Source organism: Miscanthus floridulus, chromosome 1 (genome assembly GCF_019320115.1).
Source record: "Miscanthus floridulus cultivar M001 chromosome 1, ASM1932011v1, whole genome shotgun sequence".
NCBI lineage: Eukaryota > Viridiplantae > Streptophyta > Magnoliopsida > Poales > Poaceae > Miscanthus > Miscanthus floridulus.
The window spans coordinates 143,599,647-143,613,177 of record NC_089580.1 but is presented as its reverse complement, the minus strand read 5'-3'; positions in this window follow the sequence as shown (position 1 = coordinate 143,613,177).

Genomic DNA, 13,531 nt, shown 5'->3' with positions numbered 1-13,531 from the left:
TGGCCGTTCCCCAAATCTACATGCTCATGGGAGAGTGAAAGTGGTGGAGAAGCATTAGGAGCTCAACAGGGTTCATGCTACGGTGGCGGTTGAGACAGAGGAGCGATGAGGTGACCTGGCCACATGCGCCTGCACCTCATGGCGGCGTACTGAGTGTGGCACCGGTGCATCACCACACCAATGGTGGGCCTCCTAGGTAAAGCAACGCGAGTGCCAAGTGGAGGGGGTCAATGCGAGTTTAAGGTCTCAAGCAATCAAACTTCTATCGCTCCAATCCTACCTCTCTCCCTAGTTCCAGGTCACAGCGGCGACCAAGGCCCATGACGAGCAAAACACCCAATTGACTATTGTTAGCCCATGGCCAGGGGTGGAAGAGATGGAGTGCCAAGTGGGCTTTCGGTGTCCTCTACTGGCGCAAAGAATTAGTTTGTGGAGGACCAGAGCTAAGCGAATTGGAGGGCGTAAAAGGCGAGCTCTGCCCGTCCCCTGCCGTGGAGAAGCACAAGCGCACGGGCGGAAGGCTTAAGATGGCTAACCCTGGTCACTGGCTATGACATGAGCAACTCCACGCGATGGATGGACATGAGACTTGGTGCGACGCTCTTAACTCAGAGTGACCAAACCCGAGCCGAGCTCTCCATGGCGTCTAGCGGGGCAAGGCAAGGTCAGGAAGCGTCCCATCACTTCTGTGGTTGGGCCACCATTGCGACATGGTGGTAGGGCTCCAAGGCTTAGACTGGCATGGTAGGTAGAATGAGGGGCGAGGTGAGCGCCACGTCGACCAAGCGATGCAGCCGCAACCTCGGCAAGTCCCAGCGGCTAGTCATGCGAGCGTGGCGCGCACGCAGCAGCGGGACCAGGCCGCGGCTAGCTGGTGACGGCCATTGCCCAGGGCAAGGTTGTGCGGCGCCAACCAACACAAGCTGGCCAGCAGCGCCCACGCGCGTGGTTACCGCAGCTCAGGTCGAGTGGCAGCAAACTATGTCGTGCACGCATTTTAAAGCTAAACAAAAACGGCTAATTATCTCGTCTAATGTTCAACCACTTATGCTAGTTTAAAGCCAACACTACCCGGTTCCTAACAAAACAATCGTTCTGATCACAGAGCGGCTAGGGGGAAAGATAAACGAGTGCCAAGGTAAGCTCGTCACTGAAATGCCGGTTCACGTATAGAGAGCCAACGACACGGTTCACAACGCGTTCTAACGTAGTTTGGGCAATTTTTGCGAGAGCAACGTACTACCCAACACCACAACCACTTATACCATGCTCGAACACTCACTTTGATGCAACCAACGATACCAAAACATGAAGCTAATTGTCGACATAGAATTTTTGCCTCTGTGTCGAGGACACACGCAGCAAGCCGAAAGGGTCAGCTCGATTGAGCAGATACGCCTGGCTTCAGCGCAAGGGTGGTCGATCCTGCGCAATTCTCTCGAGACATGCCAGTCAATTTGACCCTACAATTGACAAGGAGAGAAAGCTTATAAGTAATTAAGGGCGAAACGTGCCGGTGTTGCCAGACATTCCCGAATGTGCTGCTCTGAGAGCCGATATGAGAGGAAATCGACTAAATAGCCGATCCCAGCATATTCACAAGAATGATTCGATTAAAGCTCATAGGGTTGTATAAGAAGGATCGGTTATCATTCAGGATAAATGTTATTTAAGTAAATATTAATCAATGGCAATAAGATATCAATAACGATTAGTTTATACTGAGCCAATGATTACAAGTAATCGAACTCCCTTTATTTAAAGAAACAACTCAACACCTCTTAACCATTTAATAAAGGTAAATCTAATGAACATGTTAGATCTCATCTATCACCATGACCAGTGGGCATGAGGCAGAATCATGCAGGCCGTAGAAACAACAATAGACTCGACGACCCTAACTCATTACTAATATCAATGGGGCATGAGGCAGAATCATGCAGGTCATAATACCATAATAAGATCATGGGCTAACACATCTTTCAACTTATCTCTACTTTAAGGATCTCGTAATGTGAACTATTCGTGAAAGCATTCGATATCGGCTAAACAGCCGATTCAGGCATAGCGCACAGTTAAGGTCATGCATTCTCAGGAACGGGTCTACTAACTAACGATCCCCACTCCACGGTGTCAACAGTGGAGTGAGAGGCAGAATCCCACAGGCCATGATGACGGGCCATGGAACGGTTTTCATTAACTAATAGATCTACTCAAGATCGGACATACCTTAACCGCACGCTATGCACGATTAAGATTGACGCAAAATAGCCAATAAAAAACATAACTCATCGCTTAAGATGTAGATTAGATTAGTTTTATATTAGCAAACGATGAGTTAAACAAGATATAAGGCTGATCCAAATCAATCTCAATCGGGTAGAGTGATATTGCTGTAATTAGATAAATAATAAAAGCAATAAGCAATATCGGTAACTTAATGAATCTACCAAAGACTGCCATACTAAGGTAGAGCCGATAACTTGACCTTGATCTAATTCAAACAGTGGGGTGTGAGGCAGAATCACACAGGCCATACTTGAATTAGATAAGAATCAATAACTAGCCTATACCAGAGTCGCAGTGGGGGTCGACCAGATCAATGTAGCCATACGAACAGAGGTATAAACCATAACGGTACTTATAGACAAGCAGTGGAGGTCGACTGGATCGATGCAGCCGTACTCGCTGAAGAACTCACTGAGATCTACTCTACTCCTACTCCTAAGAGGTGGCCGAAGCCGAAAAAAGTAATTGACTTTGTATTTGATTGATTGATGTCCTTTTTACAATAGCCGGGGTTTGGTATTTATACCCGGAGCCTAAAAACGAACCTTGCTCGAGTACGACTCAATACGATCTTTGGCATAATAAAAACATTCCTAATTTAAGATAACTTGGACTCTAATCTTTCCTTTTTTTGTAGAGTCCAGCATGTCTCGTCCCAACGCCAATCATAGCCTCTGTCATTATCTGCTGATATCATCCGAAGAGAATGGATCCAGTGTTGCATTCGATCCAGCAGATATCAATCTTTACTCTATCGAGTCCTTGATTGGCATAATTCTAGAAGCCTGCGAGTTCCCGCGCTCATCTCCCAAATTTTGGTGTAAACACTAATGTTTAGGCATTTTTGTTAAAATTTAAATGACAAAATAGTATTATCTATTATCATTTCAGACTTACAAGAATTCAATGTTCGATTAGTACTAACCTCCCCTAACACTTTTGATTGAATTTTTAAAAGGTCTAAACCTTGTCGGATTCAACTAACAATTGTACCATGACCTAGCCCATACTACATACTAACTCTTAGAACCAAAATATCCAAGCACTTCCTAATTAGTTTGTCTAATATAGTTCGCCAAAGAATGATACTTTTAAACACAAGTTCAAGTGTTTGCCGGCAATGAAATGACCCTTCTTAAATCCCAAGTTTGATTTTTGAACTTCCCAAATTACTAACTAATAATATTTATTCTCCAAAAATTAATGTTGCATTTCCATCTACTACACTTACACTCTAAACTTTATTCAAGTACTACATACAAATTATATTTAATTTTTGTATATAAAAATTGCTTTCGTGCCAATGTTTAGAACTACTTATTCTACTCTTCGCGTTAGGATTTTTCATTAACACATATATGCATTTAAGTAAACTAACTCACTAAATTTATTTGACCCTCTCTCTCTCACAGAGAAGTGAGCCACATAAGATTTGTGTATCATTTCAAGTGTGTTTTTAAATAAAAAATATGAGAAACTCATTTCAGTGATTTTCTTAGGCCTAAATCTTGGTGCTAAACAAGCTCGTAACACCAGGGGTGTTACACTTATTACGTGTAGTGCTTACGAGAGTGAGAAGGTTCATGTTGATCAAGTTTCAGTGGAGATTCACCCACCAGTGGTGTTGGTGCCAAGTTTAACTTCTGGATCTCTCTATGGAATCTAACCTTGTCTGCAACGTAGGCAAGCCCCAGAGCATAAACCATCTCTTAGTCTTTACAAATACTTATTATACTTTAAGTCTTGTGAGATGTGCATTAAGTAATTAGGAGTTGGTTGAAAAACCGTTGTGGCATGATTACCTTGATTTTAGGTATTCTTAGTTGTACCCCACTAGCATTGTAGGTCGATATCTCTAATGCTTAGTAATGCTTAGACTTCGATAGAAGTCGAATGATGGTTTCATCATTCGCGAGAAATAGGTTTGCCTAGACTCTATTTTTGGGTCATGTGAATACCATGATGATGATAATGATTAAACAGAGACCGAGCATGACTTGTTATGGTAAGTGTTCTTGGGCAGACAGGTTCGTCTGGTCGTGCTCATCCCATCTGTGTCGATTGAGGACTGTCCGTTGTTGACCTGTGTGAATTGAGACTTTGTAGTACTGGCCACATACTCTGGTAAGCCTGATACCTTGGCTATTCCATTATGTAAAAAGACAACCGCGCACTAGGAGTGGGAGATGGTGAGAGTAGCGTGTACCCATCCTATGAAACCGCTGAGGATGACGTAGGGAGGTGGAGTATTATACTCTCGGGTAGCGTGGACCAGTTCATCTTTTGGAGGATCCTTGGGAAGGGTTGATATATGTAGGTCTAGGACCTGCATATGTTGTGTGGTAAGGAAACCCCAGCTGGGCCAAATCGATTTGAATCATCGTTGCTTCTCAAAAAAGAAGACTCGATTCTCTGCTCTACAACTATCGGTGTGAAATGTGGTCAACAAATAAATATTTGTAGTTTTGCCATGCGTTGTGATCTGATATGGCCTAGCACTCAATGACACATGATTTATACTAGTTCAGGCAACAGGCCCTACATCTAGTTGAGGTTGGTCGGTGACTTTATTCCTGAGCCTAGGTGCTCAAAGTTTGCTGTGAGGTTACAAACGAGTAAGGAATGAGAATGGGGTGTTAGAGGCCCGGTTGGACTCTGAGCTGAGTGGAAGAAAGTGATGGATGCTCAAACGTGCGCTAAGTACCAGAGCGTTTGCTCTGTGTGTCTGAGCTTATCAGCTGTTGAGAGCATGTAGACTATGTAGCTATCGAGCTCTAGAGCCATTGTGCTGTTGTCCTCGAGTCCTCGAGTCTTTGAGTCTTTGAGTCTTTGGGGCTTTGGGGGGTTCAAAGCTTCTGTCTTTTTGGTAGGAGAGAGCGCATCCCCTTTTATAGTTGAATGGGATGGACTTACAAGTAAGAGAAAGAGAGAGTTCATACGGGCGTTGGCTAGTCTTGTTGCCCACGTCATCGGGTACAGGATGGTCATCGGCGCCCCTAATACTATTTATGTTTAGACGCGTCTGGCAGGCTCTACCATGTTCGCCTGGTACAGCAAATGATGATGCCCATAATACTATCTATGCTCTGACGCGTCTGGCAGGCTCTACTATGTTCGTCTAACATGCCCCGATGGCACCGTCCTGCAGGTGCGCAGGGCATGGCAGGGTACGGTCCATGATATTGTGGTTGACTTAAGCGCCTTACCTTATCTGCTCCACCTGCTCCCTAGGCCCATATCGAGCGGGCATCCCCGGTCAGTTGCTCCCAGTCGTCCCTGACCATGTCAATCAGGAAAGAGCAGCGAGCAGAGGTCCTATCGTATTCTTAGTCAAAAAAGGGGGTCAGAGTCGGACTACGGTCCCACCACGGCCAGGCCTTCCAGTCGCACCTCTGATCAGATCTCCTGGCTGGAGGTGCCGGTTGGGGACTAGATCATGGTCTTGACCTATCATTGTGTATCTGGGCCGGCCTAGGCATGTGCTGTCACTGCGCCGCCTATTGGGCCGAGTTTTGTAGGGAAGCAGGTCCATTGGGGACCCCGAGTTTATGAACCCGACAACATCGTAGTTAATCAATGAAACATGGTTACTTATGAATATGTATAAGTGCATCTAACCCTTTAGTGGGTTTTTGTGAATTGAATGACAACACCATTAAAGGTCTAACAAGTTTGCTAAGTGTTGAAAAGGAAATTGAGTTTATTGCATACACTTGTGAATTATGGAATGAGAAGTGTATATAGGTTCAACAAGAAGGCAAATTTGATGATATGCCACATAGTGTTGAAATGAAGGCCAAATTGTATATTGTTGTATTGAAAGATTATAAAAACAATCTAGTTCAAGCAAAAGACAACAATGCAAATGGAATCAATGAAATGACTTTTATGTTGTGGGATATCATAGCATCATGTGAAAGCAAGCATATTTGGCAAATGGCAAATGAGACATGAGTTGATGATTTTGGATTGGTCTCTATAATGGCTTGCTTTGCATGCACAAGAAGAGTTGGATAGTGGACTAGCTTTGATCAAGGATTAAAGAATGAATCAAGAGTGCATAAGTGAGGAAATATCAAGCAAAGGTGAAATGACAAATGAGACAATGTATAATGGATATAAGATGTTCTCTACATTGGTTTGCTTGTATGGATAAAGATTTGAAAAATCACTTTGCATTAATATGATCAAGCTAGAAGTATAAATATAGAGCTTGAAGTGAGTGTTAGGAGTGTCAAGCCAAAAATGAAGAGGATATAAGGAATCATGAATTGGCTTGACCATATTGATGTTGATCCATATATGTCTCTATGTGAATCAAACTGAAGCTTGATTGATCTCAACATTCATATCTAGAAGATATTCAAGCAAGGATCACAATATTGAAGAAATGGTTTTTCAATGGATGCTTAATATGATGTGACTTGAGTATGGCTTGGTAAGGTGAAGATAGCAAGGAAATGGCTTCAAGGGACTAAGCGGAGGTGAAGGGCAAGCAATGGCTTGAGGACCGAGGTACCATGGCTAAGGTGAAGAAGAGAGTACTTACATTGAGTCGAGGAACTAATCAAGCTATGAGGAGTCATATTGTGTTGAGGATCAAATCATTAGTGGACTTGAAGCCATTGTGGTGAACTCATATGTATGGAAATGGTTCAAGTCACATGCTTAAGGTGTGTTTGCTCGAAGAGATGAGACAAAGGTGATTGCCACCCCTCATGAAGTAATATTGAGAAGAAATGGCATATGAAGACATTGAAGACTCAAGTGGTTAAAATTGTTATATTCTCTTGATCCTGAGTGTACGTATGCCGTACTATCAAGGGGATGCGATACGAATCATAGACAAGTCTCAAGTGCTCAAACTAACCGAACCCAAGTGCTAACATGAGAGAAAACACTTAGCACTGCACCTGCACTTGTTGATCTTGGGGCTTGTTCTCTATTGGGTTGGATAGCCTTTGAAACAAGCTTTCTGAAATGTCTAAGATCACTGAAAATGAAGTTCGGAGTAAAAAGTTATGGCATTTTCTATGAGGTGACCTATGCTGTTTCTGGGAGTTGCGTCAGTGCCGCGAATTTTGTAGCAGTGCTGCTCCGTGGCAGTGCCGCGAGTTTACTGCAGCAGTACCACACATATACAGTGCCGCACCTATACAGGTCATAACGGCTAATTTTTGAACTGCAACAGCTAGTTTTTGTGGGGGTGAGTATATATACTCATCCCACGCCTCCTGGTCGTGTTGCTGATGCTCAGATCACTCCCAACCTTTCCCAAGCCATTTGAGAGCTCTCTCTAACCTCTCTCTTTGTGAGAGTGAGTGATTAGTGTGTGATTAAGTGTTAGAGAGCAAATTAGAGCAAACCAAACCTTGAGCACTTGTCGGGCTTCGTCGATCTTCGTTGCGCATTTGTTACTCTTGGAGGTGAAGCCTCCTAGACGGCTAGGCATCGCCCGACGAGCTCCCGTGCTTGTGTGAGCCACGGGAAAATTTGTTAATCACCCCATTGATATAGTGGAAACCCCTCATCTCAAGAGTTCACTCTCTGACTTGAGAACGAGGATAAGGGTTGCAAAACCCAAGCCTTAGTGGCTTCCTCAATAACGTGGACATAGGCAAGCCTTGGTGACGAGCTGAACCATGGGATAAATCTTGTGTCTTATTCCTTTATATTTTAAATTGCATTATCTGTGTTCCACTCGATCTACTTGGTTGTGCATGTTTATGAGTGCAGGAACTTAGTGGACTTGCCACTGGACATCTCCATGCACATCTCCAAGTTTGGGTTCTAGGCGTAGTTGTGTTGAAGCTCTCTGCGTAGGCACGACAGTGTTGCATTCTCAGTGAGGCAGTGCTGCAGTGTGGCAGTACCGCGCGATGGAGCAATAGTGTCGCACACTCTACTAATCCGCTGCAAGTTTTATTTGTTGTTAATTTTCAGAAACGCCTATTCACCCCTCTCTAGACGACATCAAAGTCCTTTCAATATGAGATGAGATAACTAAAGAGGTGATTGATTTAGATCAGGTGCAAACTGGATACCGATAATGACTTAATGTTGAGCTAAAACATTGAAAGTAAGGATCCACTTATAGTAAGTTTTTCTGCCAAAATTATTCTTGCTTCAGACTTTCCTTTAAGCATGCATACCCGTGGAGTCTTTTCTTTTAGTCGGGTAAAACTTGTTGAGTACTCTCAAGTACTTAGGGTTTGTTAACCTCTGTTGTAGGTTCTGACTCGTGCTGCTAATTGAGATCATGTCGGTGGGCTCGACATGATCTGGTCGTCTCTTCTCCCTTAGATGCTTTACCTAAGTCGCTTCCGCAATTCTACTCATCATTTGGAAATAGTTAAGGATTTTACTTGAATATGTTTTGTAAACTAATGTCACAAATCTTCCGCACTCCGATGTATGATATTTTTGTACCAAATGTTGTAATGTTGTGGTAACTCCATTGTTGATCATGTATGGGTTATAAAAAGTGGATGATTAGGGGTTCCCCAAGGACACCCGACACACTACCGGAATTATCTGGCTCTCGTGTGTGGCAGTCAGAGGTCTTTAGGACATGACAGATGCACGTTGGCCATATAATTTGGGTGGTTCTACCACAACTGTTGGTTCTACTAGAGCTGCTGGTCCTGTCACTCCTACCCCTGCACTCTGCTGCTACTTCTCAGTCTTCTATTGATGTACCACCATCCACTTCAGGTGTCTTGCCGTGGACTTTTGACTGTGGTGCTTCTTTTCATGACACCTGATCGTACTTGTCTTTCTTCCATTTGCCTCATATTCCACTCACTGTTCAAACTGCTGATGGCTCACCTCTTTCGGTTGTTGGTCGTGGCACTCTTTCATCCTCTTCTTTCATGTTCCCAATGTTTCTTATGTTCCTAATTTAACCATGCAACTTATTTTCTGCTGGTCAACTCACTAATCATGGTTGTCGTGTTATTCTTGATTCTAACTCTTGTCGTGTCCAGGATCTCAGCATGAGTCTCTTGGTTGGTACTGGCCCTTGCCGTCATGATTCTCAGCGTCTTTGGAAGCTTGACTGGCTTCGTCTTCCTTTCATTCTAACAAGACCAAAGTATCCCAATAAATAGATTAATTTATGGTAGTTCTAGCTTTGTGAATCACACTCTTCTAGTCTCTTTTGGAAAAAGGAAAGATAACTTTTTTTAATTTAATTTGCAGCACATCAAGTATCCCTATAAATAACTATTATTGATAATCTATAACAGAACAAGTCTTCTACAGTCTGTTAAGCAGACAATGGGAGCAAACATCCCAGTCCATTAAGTTGGTAAGCCTAGCAGCATTGAGTTATAAAGGAACATTGGGAACATCTGTTCAAACTGCTGATGGCTCACCTCTTTTGGTTGTTGGTCGTGGCACTCTTTCATCCTCTTCTTTCATGTTCCCAATGTTTCTTATGTTCTCCCAAACTCTGCAAGCCTTTGCAAACAGAAAAATTGCAAAAGTTATAAAGGATATCATATTTTGTTTCGCGACTGTGCCTAGGCAGCTACAAGGAGAGAAATATTCCCAGTTTCGTGCCGAGCTTACCAAAGGGAAGGATGACCAAAAACACAAAAAAGAAAAGAGAACCGAAAGAAGCTGAGGATTACAACAAACTTAAAGACGATCTCAACTGTAGGAAACCTGCCAACGCCAAGTCAAGGCCACCTGGGCTACGAACTCCCTAACCACCCAACGTCGCGCTCGGCCGTTGAGGCCATGCACAATCCAACAGACGACATGAATCCTTAACGCGTTAAAGATATCATATACAATGCTAGAATCAAGCAACTGCAGTTGATGCTAATCACAACAATTGAAGCTGCGTAACAGGAGAAACAAATACAAAAATTTGCTTCTTTGTTTGAGGACAAATTTGAAATTACGCCGAGGCTTGTTGCTCTTATTCATGGTGGCTGCTAGACCAGCCTGATGTGAAGAGCTTGATACGGCCACGGACCACATCACCATTCACAGGCAGCATAGCAGTCGTTGGTGAAGAAATTCCGTCGATGAACCAGTCCTGCAAACACTTGAAGAACTTAATCCACCCCCAAAATGTTAGACCTAAACAAATGGTTATGTATTAGTTTCAGAAAAAAATCACGGGAGAGTTCAAAAGGAGGGAAAGCGTCATGCAGATTTAGGAGCAGAGATGAAGCAAGGAAAACTACATAAAAGGATAGAGAGATAACCTGCCTTTTTTTTTAGCATAAAAACATGTCCTTCTGAGGCTCTGGGAATTGGCATACTCGTGGTGCACCAACGGCTGAACCCGAGACGATCGACGGACGGATCCAGGCATCGAGCACACAGGGAAAGGGTGTCGGTGGGCAATGGCCACGCCACACTGATCACTGACTGACCGTGGTGGCGAGGACGACGCAACGCAACAGCGACCGCCTGCTCGGGGTCCGGTCGCTGTCTTCCCACGTCGGCAGTGCGTGTGGGCGAAGCCCTGTGGACGACCGGTCCTGTCCTGTTGGATGAGCGCGAGGGACGACGGCGGCATCGCCCCCAACTTTTGTTGTCGTCAGGACCAGCGGAGGCCACCAAACCTGCCTCTGTTCCATTAAGACTAGACCAGCAACACTAAGGCCCTGTTTAGATTTCAAAAATTTTCACCCCAAAGTGTCACGTCGTATCTTGCGGTACATGCATGGAGTACTAAATGTAGACGAAAAACAAAACTAATTGCACAGTTGGGTGAGAAATCGCGAGACGAAACTTTCGAACCTAATTAGTCCATAATTAGACACTAATTGCCAAATACAAACGAAAGTGCTACAGTATCCAAAACCAAAAAATTTTGCCAACTAAACGCGCACTAAACTCCGGTTAGACCTGCGTCGTGCGTACAAACACACACCTACTCGCTGCTGTTCAGCACGATTCTCAGATCCTCTCAAGTCGCAGTTTCATTTGGCCATTGGCAGCCTTCAATTCTTCACTAGACTGGTAAGGCTTCTCAATCGTCTTTCAAACACACTATTGAAGTATTGATGTCCCCAAGGCACCAGTTCGTAGTACAAGCTGACTGAGACTCTGCGGCCAGCGCGAATGCTGGCAACACAACACAATCGATTTCTCTGATGACTGAAGGGGAATTTCTGGAGTGGAAAAGGCAGGCAAACCACTGGATGGAAAACAGTGACTTGGGAACCGAAGAACGGCAAGTTAGGTGCCGAACCAGGGAGGAATAGGTATTTCTTGGGTCCAGCAAAAATGTACCTGGTCTCCTGGGTTTCTTTGGAGCCCCGGCTAGGCGGTATAGGCTCCATTTAACATTCAGCACTGCTGTTTGCTGAATTTCTGATGAAGCAAGTGGCTACACTACAACAAGCTGTTTCTAGTTTATTTCTACTGTTCTCGTACCCCTATCTTCCTACCACTGCTGCTATCCTGTGGGAAAACATTACAAACAGCTCGGTAGTTCAGGTTGGAACACTGAAACTGTTCTCTGGTCCCTGGTCTAAATCGAATGCTATTTGTGATCTAAAGCCGTGTGATGGGATCACTCACCGTCTCACCGAACGAAGTCGGCGTGGTACTGCCTTTATTTCAACAAATGCTTCGTCAGCTTGGCTGCTTGGGCGAATAAATCGGCTCCTTCTTGTGTACCACTGACAACGAAATTCCATGGCGAACGTCGGATCAAGCGCCGCCCAAAAGTTTCACACCAGAAAACAAAAAAGGTTGATGCCGACGCGCACGCCGCCCGGATTTCTACACGGGTAGCCGTCCTGTCCTGCGTGCGTCGCTGCCACGCCAATGGATGGCCGGGGTAAAACTCACTTTCACCGTGGCAAGTATGAGGTTGCCTTCACTGACGCAATAATGTTCCGGTGAAACGTTTCCTCAGGCAAGAAAAGTGGTGTCACGATGTACGGATGCTTGGAAGCTTCTGTGTCTGAATCAAACTAGTACAGATTATGAATATGAATATCCTCCATCAGCGCGTGCGGAGCACCTCGAGATGTGTCGGTCATTATTAACTGTTGGCTTCAGATGAATTGTTAACCAGGACAAGATGGTGAACAGCGTGTAAATAGGCACGTTTGTCGGAATCTCAAAGCTACAACAGTTCTTGCGGTGGATTCTCACAGTCACAGCTCAAACTCAAGGAAGCGACGTGTATCCTCGGCAACTCATCCTGTGGGATTTTAATATAGATTGGACCGAAATGATTGCAAATTTGCAATGATCACTCACTGGTACAGCTCCTCACATTTATGTGTGAGCGTGTGACACTGCTGATACATCTTTAATCACAGTGTTAGATATGCGTTCAGGAGCTCCATACATGGTTCATGCACAATACATCAAATATCTGGCAATTTTGTCAATCAATTCCGAAGGAAAAAAGTGGTGGAAACATGTGGAACTTCGTAAATGCTTACTACTCAGTTGCTTCTCCTGGGTGTCATGTATATGCGATCTAAATCTGAAACCCGAGACAATGAAATCAATCAACTCCATCACTATGTCAACGATTCCCTATACATCAGGGAACTTCTTGCTATAAACTGGAACCTCTGCACCATGTTACAGAGCGAAACTTCTTGCTGTCAGCTCTGTTTACGCTATACTTCTTTCCGTGTTGCCACCTCTGGCAACAGTTTCAGAACCTTAATATGTAGGGACACCAATCCATGTTGCCATTTCCCCCCATAAACAGATTGACAGTGACATGGGTTGTTTCTTCCAATACCAAATGAAAAGCTCTATTTGATTCTTCAGATTCCCCCCTCAAAGCAATGAATTTTCCGAGATCAGAACGATTGTTTCAGTAAGGTTTGCTGTAACTGCGATAACTATAGTCCAGAAATTATAGACATTACTTCTACAACACGTGAACTGAAACCAACAATCTGAAAGAATGTAGCATCTTCATGTGTTCAAGAAGTAAACACACATAATTTAACCCTTTTATTCTCTGTTTTGGTCGGCTTTCCCATTATTTCTTTTTCTTCCTATGATTTAAAACTTTTTCTTGCCTGTTATTAGCAAAAGGTGTTCCTCGCTCTGGCTGGTAAAGGAGCTCTATCTGAACTCCTTTTACACAACTTGAGACAGAAGAAACCTTAAAATCAAAGTTTGCAGTCAGAATTAATAAAAAATTGGAATCAAGAAAGCAACATAATCTCTGAGAAATGATAGAGACTAAAAAACAATGAAAACAAGAGAGAAAAGGAGACACCATACTAGTTTTCCTCTT